This window comes from Astatotilapia calliptera, chromosome 3 (genome assembly GCF_964374335.1).
Source record: "Astatotilapia calliptera chromosome 3, fAstCal68.1, whole genome shotgun sequence".
NCBI lineage: Eukaryota > Metazoa > Chordata > Actinopteri > Cichliformes > Cichlidae > Astatotilapia > Astatotilapia calliptera.
In genome coordinates this window covers 56,088,788-56,099,236 of record NC_137424.1, presented here as the reverse complement: position 1 = coordinate 56,099,236, position 10,449 = coordinate 56,088,788, and the positions used below count along the sequence as shown (strand labels likewise).

At 41.9% G+C, this 10,449-nt stretch overlaps 2 long non-coding RNA genes across 2 annotated transcripts; both read right to left on the bottom strand.

Moving 5' to 3' along the window:
* Positions 1 to 6,099: 6,099 nt before the first annotated feature.
* On the bottom strand, positions 6,100 to 7,346 carry LOC145425539 (uncharacterized). Its single transcript, XR_013906257.1, has 2 exons — positions 6,558 to 7,346; positions 6,100 to 6,449 (listed from the first exon to the last, which is right to left on the bottom strand). It is a non-coding gene; the product is annotated as an uncharacterized LOC145425539 (long non-coding RNA).
* A 184-nt stretch (positions 7,347 to 7,530) lies between these two features.
* LOC113018238 (uncharacterized) lies at positions 7,531 to 9,409 on the bottom strand. Its single transcript, XR_003271733.2, has 3 exons — positions 9,190 to 9,409; positions 7,733 to 7,950; positions 7,531 to 7,631 (listed from the first exon to the last, which is right to left on the bottom strand). It is a non-coding gene; the product is annotated as an uncharacterized LOC113018238 (long non-coding RNA).
* Positions 9,410 to 10,449: the final 1,040 nt, after the last annotated feature.

The following is a 10,449-nucleotide window of genomic DNA, read 5'->3' as shown; positions in this document are numbered from 1 at the left end:
AACCTGTTATGAAAGAGATAAGAGTGTGGCCACAGGAGGCCACCTCTGCTCTTCAAGACTGCTTTGGGTCAACTGATTGGGACATATTCAAGGAAGCAGCCACCTACAATAACATCATAGACATCGAGGAGTACACAGACATGGTGAGCTCATACATCACCAAATGCATTGATGATGTAACACAAGTGAAAAGTATCACAACTCGAGCCAACCGGAAGCCATGGCTAACAGGAGATGTCCACAGGCTGCTGAAGGCCAGAGACAAGGCCTTCAGAGCTGGGGATGAAATAGGCCTGAGAACAGCGAGAGCCAACCTGTCCCGTGGCATCAGGAAAGCGAAACAGGACTACACACACAAGATAACCTCCCACTTCAATGATAGCAAGGACGCAAGAAGCCTACGGCAAGGCATCCAGGCTATTACAGACTACAAGCCTGTAGCGCGTAGCTGTGAGAGCGACACCACTCTGCTCAACAACCTGAACAGCTTCTTTGCACGATTTGAAGCACAGAACAACACACGCCCACAGAAAACACCACCACCTCCACACGACCAGCCTCTGTGCCTGTCTGCTGCCAGCATGAAGAGGACACTCATCACCGTCAACGCCCGGAAAGCAGTGGGTCCAGATAACATCCCTGGTAGTGTGCTGAAAGACTGCGCAGAGGAGCTGAAGAATGTCTTCACAGACATCTTTAACACCTCCCTGAGGCAAGCCACTGTTCCATCATGCTTCAAGACTGCCACCATCATACCTGTGCCAAAGAAACCATCCCCAGCCTGTTTCAATGACTACCGCCCCGTGGCACTGACACCCATTATTATGAAGTGCTTTGAACGACTAGTCATGTCACACATCAAATCCACCCTACCTCCCACCCTGGACCCACACCAGTTCGCATACAGAGCGAAACGATCCACAGAGGATGCAATCTGCTCTGCCCTCCACCCAGCCCTAACTCATCTGGACAAGAAAGACTCATATGTGAGAATGCTGTTCATAGACTTTAGCGCAGCATTCAACACCATAATACCACAACAACTCATCTGTAAACTGGACAGACTGGGCCTCAGCACCTCCCTCTGCAACTGGCTGCTGGATTTCCTCAGCCAGAGGCCTCAAGCGGTGCGTGTGGGCAACAAGGTCTCAAACAGCATCACCCTGAGCACGGGGGCTCCACAAGGCTGTGTGCTCAGTCCTCTGCTCTTCACCCTGTTGACACATGACTGCACACCAACCTACAGCTCCAACCACCTTGTGAAGTTTGCGGACGACACAACGCTGGTGGGGCTCATCACCAAGGGCGATGAGACCCACTACAGGAAAGAGGTTGAGCTCCTGACCACGTGGTGCAGAGACAACAACCTCCTGCTAAATGTCAGTAAGACCAAGGAGATTATTGTCAACTTCCAGAGAGGCCACACCTGTCACCCCCCATTGACCATCGACGGCGCTGCGGTGGAGAGGGTGAGCAGCACCAAGTTCCTGGGGGTGCACATCAGTGAGGACCTCTCTTGGACCACCAGCACAGCATCACTGGCCAAGAAAGCACAACAGCGCCTCTACTTCCTGCGCAAACTCAAGCGGGCAAGTGCTCCACCACCCATCCTGACTACATTCTACAGAGGCACTATTGAAAGTATCCTCTCCAGCTGCATCACTGTGTGGGGCGGTAGCTGCACTGACTATAACAGAAAAGCTCTACAACGCATTGTGAGAACAGCTGAGAGGATAGTTGGTGTACCACTCCCCTCCCTGCAAGACATTTACACCACTCGCCTCACCCGCAAAGCCATCACAATTGTCAACGATGCAACCCACCCCGCGCACTGTCTGTTCAGCCTCCTGCCCTCTGGAAAGAGATACAGAAGTCTCCACTCCCGCACTACCAGGCTCACCAACAGCTTCATCCACCAGGCTGTGAGACTGCTGAACTCTCTTCCCTCCCGACTCCCAGCCAGCAGAATCACCAGATTGGCAGAAGTATAGGAAGACAGATTGGACTCTACTCCCCCTCACCCACGCACACTCTCCAACAAAGAAACACTCTCTGAACCAAGAACTGAAAACATTCCTGACTTGCATTGCAATTGCACACACCTGCAACTATATATATATTTTTAGTATTTCTTTTAGCACTATTTATATTATTATATTACTATTTATTACTTTATTGTTAGGGCTGTTTTTGTTGTGCATCTGTACCTTATTGTTGTCAATGTCTACGCATGGGATAGTGTGAAACGTAATTTCAATTCCTTTGTATGGCAAGTACATTTGAAGAAATTGACAAATAAAAGTATTCTATTCTATTCTATTGTATTCTATTCTAAATGCACAAAGGGCCAAAATAAGACAGAAATAAAACAGGAAACAAACACTGAGACAGAGACTAAGATGCACAAACTTGACAGGGACAAAAAAGAAAACAAACATGAAGCTGAAACCAGCTAAACACATGTGACACAGGGTTCATAAGAACAACAGGCAAATTTTTACTCAAACACAAAGTCCCCAGAGAGATGCATGCGTCACTACCACAAACCTATCATCCAGGGGAAGGACAAAGAGCCCAAAACAGTAAGTAGTTTATCTGTAATTCTGTTTTTATAAATTCCTTCACCTTCTTTTACTTTGTGTTTGTAAGTGTGGCTTTAAAAAGACAATACGAGATCTAGTAAGGCTATAATTAGGTAACATGTTCTTATTCTTATGAGGTAAGCCTGATACAGTTTGTTTGCACCATCTACTTTCAAAAAGTTTAAAAAGAAGAAAGATCAGAAACTAACAGAGATCAGTGGAATTATTTCCTCTCCTCAATCTAATCCACTGACCTTAAGTGTTACTCTAATTTAAAAGCTTTGTGAGCTCCTGATGTCATTTCAGTGTTAGAATTCATAGACACTGTTGTGTCTGACACTTTACTATCAGGATGAAGAAACCTTTTGTATTTCCCATCAGTTTCAGTGCAGTGTTTTCACACGTAAAGAACAACATGGGGAAATTCTGTAATTCTTCACCAACGTGTCTGATCAGATTAGTGGAATAAAGAAATATTTATGGCTTTTTAACTTATTGCATTTATTTTCTGTTAGAAAAAATTAAAACATTTAATTGTAAACTGATTTGGTTACTACAAATTTGTGTATGAACATATAAACTCTGTCGTTTCTTGCATGGTGAACTTCACAGTCACCATCATTATGTGATGTGTTGGTTTAGTGTGTGACCAGCTCAGTTAGAAGAGACTCCCCAATCAGGGCAGCAAACAATACAAACAAACAACAAATCTGCAGAAGCAAAGTTAGTCACCAGACCTATTCTGTTAGCAGACATTTATCACAGATGGCTGGTCTTTGACTCTGACCACACTGCAAGGTGTCACCCCTTATTCAACAGAGAATGTCTGTATCAGAGTGTGCAGATCCTCTCTGGAAACCCTAACTGTAAAGCAGGTCTCAGTTTATTTTTCATAGTAAAAGGAAACCTCAACATCTGTCAGCCTACGAGACCCTCCACAGATTTTTCAGGACTCAGTGAACAAACACCAGAGATTTTTTTTTCTATTTGTGGACTAGGTAGAGGCACAGGACTCTCTCAGCCAACATGGGACCCCAAAACTACAAGCTCGACATCAATATTGTATCTAGATCAGCTCTCTCAAGTTACTGAAGTAATTATGTGCTTAAGAATGCATTCTTCGGGTGGCCAGAGAGAAAGGCCAGATTCTATGGCGTGGGGCGAAGATAATGTTTTTTTTCGGATTACTCCCGACTAACCATGGACCGGCATGTGTCCTTTAAACAAATCAAGTTGGAGTTGAGGGAAAGAGGAGTGGAATACTCCCTGCTCTACCCTGCCACTCTAGAAATAAAACATAATGGAGCAAGGCACAGATTTTCTTCACCTGAGGAGGCTTCAAAATTCATTAAGAACACCCCCCACGCACACACACGCACGAACACATCCTCCAACCGTTTATGCATGGACGATGAATACAGAGTTTATCATGCAACATCAAAGGGATGTGCCTTTTTTCACGTCACGCTGTGCGCCACGTTATTGTTTACATGAGATGAATTGCAGAATGGCAGATAGAGACAAAATACTGTTACTCTGACTATCTTCAGGTTTTACAGCTTACATATACACACGCAGTTCCTGTCCCCCCATTTAGAAAGGCAGAGGCATCACAGTGTGATTATTTTACATGTAGTTGTTTTTTTCCCTGTGTAATAATATTCAACATTGCTATCAATACATTTTTCAAAAAATGCCTCTCTGTGCAAAATGGGTTCAAAAACATAAACAGCTGTGGGATACTGTTAGTCCGTGATTTGAACCGGGGAACAAATCGTGGCAGGATCAGCCTGATGTTATTTTTATCCCACTGTAACTTTACTGTATAAAGAGCTAACATCTCCAAAATGTCAGGAGTAGTTAGTCATTACAACAAGTGTTTGTGAACTAAAAATCAAGAATGTGGGATACTGTTTGTCCGTGATTTGAAGAGCCCAGCGCGTGCTCCGGACAAAGGGAAAAGCAATTACGCAGGGGAGACCTACCTTGGCACTTCTGCAGGTGAAGCCAAAGGGAAGATACACTGTAAAAAAATAAAAAAATAAAAAAAAAAAGTGCTGTTTTTACAGGAAAACCCTGGCAGCTGGGGTTACCAGGGACTTCCTGTAAAAACGCTTTACAGATGCAACTTGTAAATTGATTTACAGTGAATGAATCTCAGATTAAAACTGTTAAATCTACAGGAAAAAGAAGTTAATTTCACACATAAATGTGATATATAAATACACTATTTCCTGTATCTTTTACAAGTAATAAATGCTTTTTGTGGATCATTAACTGCAAAATTAACAGGGAAATATCGTACAAAGAACTAATTTAAAATGGTAGAACTACGGTGAAACTGTGCATATTAAATGGAGCTGCTCTGTAAATTATACACAAAATCTATGCTGAATATTATATGTTTTAATGTAAAAGTTTTAACCATAACCCAGCAAATTTCTTACTGCTACGCCTACACCCAAACATGCAAAAATACATCTTGAGAAAACACAAGAGAGGAAAATATCACTTTTGGGAAATTTATTTTGCAGCCACATTCGCAAAATGACAGCAAATAGATCCATTTTTCCAACTAACACAATATGCAAGGCACACAGCAACTACACAATTCAATCAGAATATAGGCTATAAAAGCTGTGGAACATTCCTGCAAAGCAAGAACCATGTTCATGAAACAAGCATTTGTTAGACCCTCCACCAGAAAAAGTTAAATAACCTGTTAAGACTTTAAAACAAAAAAAACCCCACATATTGTGCCAAAAATGATCATAATCACCGTGCAACGCAACACGCACCCTGCTGTCACCACAATCATGGCCCTGGTAAGAAAACATCAGCAAAACCACGTGGTGAAACACACCTACACATGTGGTCTAAAAACACTGCAGTAGCAGCATGTTGTTTTTTTCTTTTCTTATGTAAATAAAGAACATTCCTACAAAGAAAGAACATCTTCATGAATTGGCTTCATGCATTCGACCAGTAAAAGGTTCCAGTACACATTGTGGAACAAAATTAACAAAGTAAAACTAACAGTCCACAGAGAGTCAAGATTTAGGCTTAGCGCCACTCGTGGTCGGCGAGATCCTGAATCAGGGTGAGGACTCGAGGGTTCACACTGAGACGACGCTTTGAGTTTTTGTTCTCTACTTTGGTTCCTTTTTCTGGGTTTATGGAGAAGAAACACCTGTAGAATAAAAATCATATAAAAGTTTATTAAGCATTTTTATAATTGATCAGTTAAAATACACGTACAAAGTAAGTAAAAATTAAGTATATACATATATACACACAGTCATGGCCATGACCACGTTCAAGACAAAGTATAACCAAAATGCTGTGGGGAAGTGAACAATGCATGGTCAAAAATATTGGCACCCTTCTGCAGTGATATATCACACTTTAGCATTGTTAAAATCCAAAGCAAAGGTTATAGGTAGTCAGACGTCAGCTGACGCTTGGTCTAGCCCTGAGTCTCGGCCAGGCTTGGACCCGGATTCAGACTGTTAATGTATTTAAAAAACAAACAAACAAACAAACAAAAAAAAACAACAACAAAAAACAGAAAAAACAACTGAAACCGGCTCCGAAGCCGACCGAGACTCAGAGCCAGACCTGGACTCGAACCACATCAAAGCCAGACTCCAGATCCCAGAGTCTCAGTTATGAGAAATAACAAAGCCATATTTGTTCGCCTCTGAAGAAACTCTAAAGTGGAAGCCAGCTCACATGGATAATGGATGTTGAAATTGTAGTAGCTCCCGAACATGAGGCACAGTGCAGAAATGAAGGAGGATATGTTTGTGCTGACGAGGTTCCGATCAATACTCAGCGTGTATCTTCTTGAGGAATAGCAGGACTGTCCTGTGAACAAATTATTTAACAGGTTATATCAATAAACATGGCAGTCACATGACATTCTATAAAAAGTGCACTTAAAAAGAGAGAGAGAGAGCTATGAAACAGACTTACCACACACGATAATAGTGGGTGTCAGAGACACTTGCTCCAGTTGTACCTCATCTGCCAGACATGTATCTTCAACACAGAGAAGCATGGACTCCTCCTTCTCTTCAAAGTAGCTGAGCAGAAGCAGGACCATCTCTTTCACATCATCTGAGCAGCCACTCTGCGGTCCCCGCATCCTCTGAAGCCTTGCATAAGTCTGAAGGAACACCTTGCTTTTGCTGACAGCAACTGTGGTCAAGTAGTCCAGTAGCCTTTTCCCCTTCAAATCCAAATTACGTGTGAATGTCTCTTTGAGGTCAATCCCAGTAAGTTCCTTGAAGTGGACAGACATGCCAAGTTCATCAAACCAAAACGGCCACTCCTCCCTAAGGCATTTGATACTTTTCCCCTGATTGACATGCAGACGTTGTGTGTAGTAAGTGGACTTCATTAGACTTTTTACCTCTTCTGGATTGGCATCAGCTTGCTGGAACATCACCTTGAGTTTTTCCATCTTTTGCTGTTGGCTCTCTGGAGTTTCTTCAAGAGGCAGAAATTCTACATTCCATTTAATGCACCCGTATGTATCCTGCATGGCTGCTCTTTCTTCTAAAGGGATCTTGTCTGTGTGGTCTGAGTCAGTCTGATGTTTTCTTTTTCTTATTTTGGGTGTTGAAGTGCGCCTTACATTTTCAATTCTGTTCTGCAACTGTTTGACAAGTGAAAGGTAGCCTGCGCCAACAATCTCACCCTCTATTAAATCTTGCAGAGAATTGGGATATTTTGCCACCATTTTTTTTGCAACGTCAATTGAATGTTTTCTAAATACATGTGGGCATTTTTCCATCATCTCAGTCACAACAATCCGGACCATTTGCCTCCTCAGTTTTGGGCGAGGCCTTTTCCCCCTCTCAAGAAAATGCATCACTTCTGCAGGAAGTTTACTCCATGGAATTTCAAAGTTGTCATCCCATTGTGTGTCACATCCTGGGCTGCTGGAGGTCGACGATAGACTTTGGGGTGAAAGTGAGAGCAATGACAGCGACTGGGTTGATGAGGCTTCCACAGATGATAGCGAGCTGTTCTCTGGAGTTTGGTCTTTCAATTACAAAACAAATACAATTATGATTCACACTGTATGTCTGTTCATGACCATCTCTGCTTTTGAGTTTGAATAGTTGTTTGTTGTTTTTACTTACATTTCTGTTTCCAAGCAGAAAGAAGCTTTCTTGCTTGTACAGGTCTTAATGCTGTCATCAAATCTGCCTCCGTTACGAAGCGTAGATCATCACTTGTCTCAACTCCAATGGACTGCAAGTGCTCCTCCAGGATGTTTTTGTTCACAGCTTGAAGTTCTGGTAGGACTTCCGTGATGGCGACATCTAGGAAGGTTCGCTCTGAGTCACTCATACTTGCACTGAAGAAGAAATGCCACATCCAAACAAAATAGAAAATCACATACAGTTCATACACTTGATGGAGCAGGGTATGGATCAGGTGACACTTATATTAATGTTAAACTATTTACAGTGAGAAGTGAGCTATTAGTTGGACATTATTTTGCCACAATACTATGCTTTAGTGGAATGACTCTGTATCCTTCAAGAATGTATGATACCAAAGGATAGAAATCAGGCAGGTCATTAATGTTGATACACTGTAACCCAAGACTGTCCTTTGTCACAGAATACAGATGGTATTCTGAGAGGAAGATGCCTTTGTGGATATCCATTAGAACATACACAGATGTGTCATTTTGAATCAAGATGAGTAGAAGTTCACCAAACTCCATACACTCGTCATTTCTGTACACAAGAAACTGTCCCTTTTTATATGCAGTGCCCTTGTACTGAATGTCTGTGGTAACTGTGGTATTGCTTTCTGAAAAAGCTAACTCCCTGACCGCATGCTGAATAGTGTCACTGTAGAGGTTGGGATAAAACGCACAGCTCTCCTTGACTTGCAGCAGTTCACGGCATTCTTGCCCTGCTAAAAGATAAGCCTGATACATCTGATGACGTGTTGACAAAGTTTGACAAATATTTTTGAAGCTTTTCAAGTGTCTGGCACATCTTTTGAAGTAACTGTGTTTACATTCAAACCTAAGCGTCCATAACCTCATCAATGGACCAAATTTCAACAACAGTGCTGAATAATGGCGCAAATAGTGGTGCTTGGGTTTTAGTTTAATTCCAGGAAACAACATCTCTCTCATCTCCAAATATTCTTGGATCAAAATGTCAGCGAATGCTATCTGGGACAAGGAAATGCTCTGAGCACAAATAAGATCCACAATGTCTTTCAACTGGAGAGCTAACTGCCATACTTCATCCTCATGGTTTTGTACTTTGTCACCAATCAAAACTGGCAGCAATCTCAAAAGGTTCCAGTTTTGAACGGCTTGCCCTGATAATTTGGATCCGTCAGGTTTGACAGTACATGGCTTTGTAAGTGCTTCGGATCCTTTATATTTAAACTGTTTAATGCGTCTGTTTAAAAGGGAGTATGTGAACCATTTTTTCTTTTTTATAATGTTCTTCAGGTACAGTGCTAGATCATATGACACAACTCCTTCAAAGAGGTCATGACCTAGACAAGGTGGGAGACCAGGCTGGGATACATGAAAAGACTGAAGGGTATTGAAGATGGAGTTTACCTTTATTCCTCTGACGTCTTGGATAGTTTCAGACTGGAGATCAGCAACAGCCCCGTCATATGTCTCTGGAGTGCGTGGAGGACCACAGGCATTCGGATCAGCATAAAACTCCCTTCGTGTTACTTCACAGTACCTGCAAAAATATTGAGAGCAGCTGAAGTTTTCTGTAAACCCTCCTATGCAATGAGAACCCAAGTTGTCCCCAGCAATACAGTAAAGACCCCCTTTTACTGTTTCTCCATCTACATCTATTCCATCTGTCTCCAAGGATTTCAGATCTGCCAACAACTCTGAGAAAACTTTGGCTATTCCAAAACGCTTGAAGTCATTCTCAACACACAACAAGACTAAAAACATGTTATCTGTATTTGAACGCAAATGAATGGGTAAATTTGCTAATGACAGATAGAATGCAAGAAGTTTGTGTGCCTTTTTAGCAGAACCCAGGGGATTCACTACCTCAAATGAATCTTGGTACAAAATCAGTTTGAGGCTTTCAGGGTTTTCATTAAAGAACTGGTGACATTTGAAAATTTTGCCATCATATAAATCCTTAAAAATTTCTACATCAGGACCCCCAAACTGTTGTGACTGTGTATTAATCCATAACTGTGACTCTAAAAAGCTCTTCAGGGTTTCTCCAACTGGTATGTAGTAAGCACATTTTTCTGTCATGTTTTCATCCATTCCCAATGGCACTTTCTTGGGTTCTGTGCATTTAAACATTTTTTTTGAATGTTTGATTTCTGGTGTGTGTTGTTCCTAGTTGTCCCTGATGGCAAGCAGAGAACAAATCTGACTCTTAAATGCAGTCACAGATTTTAGTGACTGCTTCATCTGATAGGTTCATTTCATTTTTTAGTAAACAACTTACCTTATTAATTGTGTAGGCTTGACCCAATTCGTGCACATTCTGCATTTTCTCAGCAATACTCTGTATAGTAGAGGCAGGAATTAGCAGCTGTCCTTGCAGTTTAAGGTAAAAGAGACACATGTTTCTGAGATAAGAATGACTATCCTTCTCTGGCATATCACTGGCTGAACTAGCAGATGGCATGGCTTCATGTGTGTTTTCTGAATATTCTGTACTGTCATTTGGGGGCTGAGGATGAGATTCCTTGTACATGTCATCAATACCATCTGGAGAACAAGCTTTATGCTTCCTACACATGTGAGAAGTAAATGATGACTTTTTTGTAAACATATGCTTACAACCACTTACTGGACATGACACAGACCTGCCCGCTGCAATATGATCGT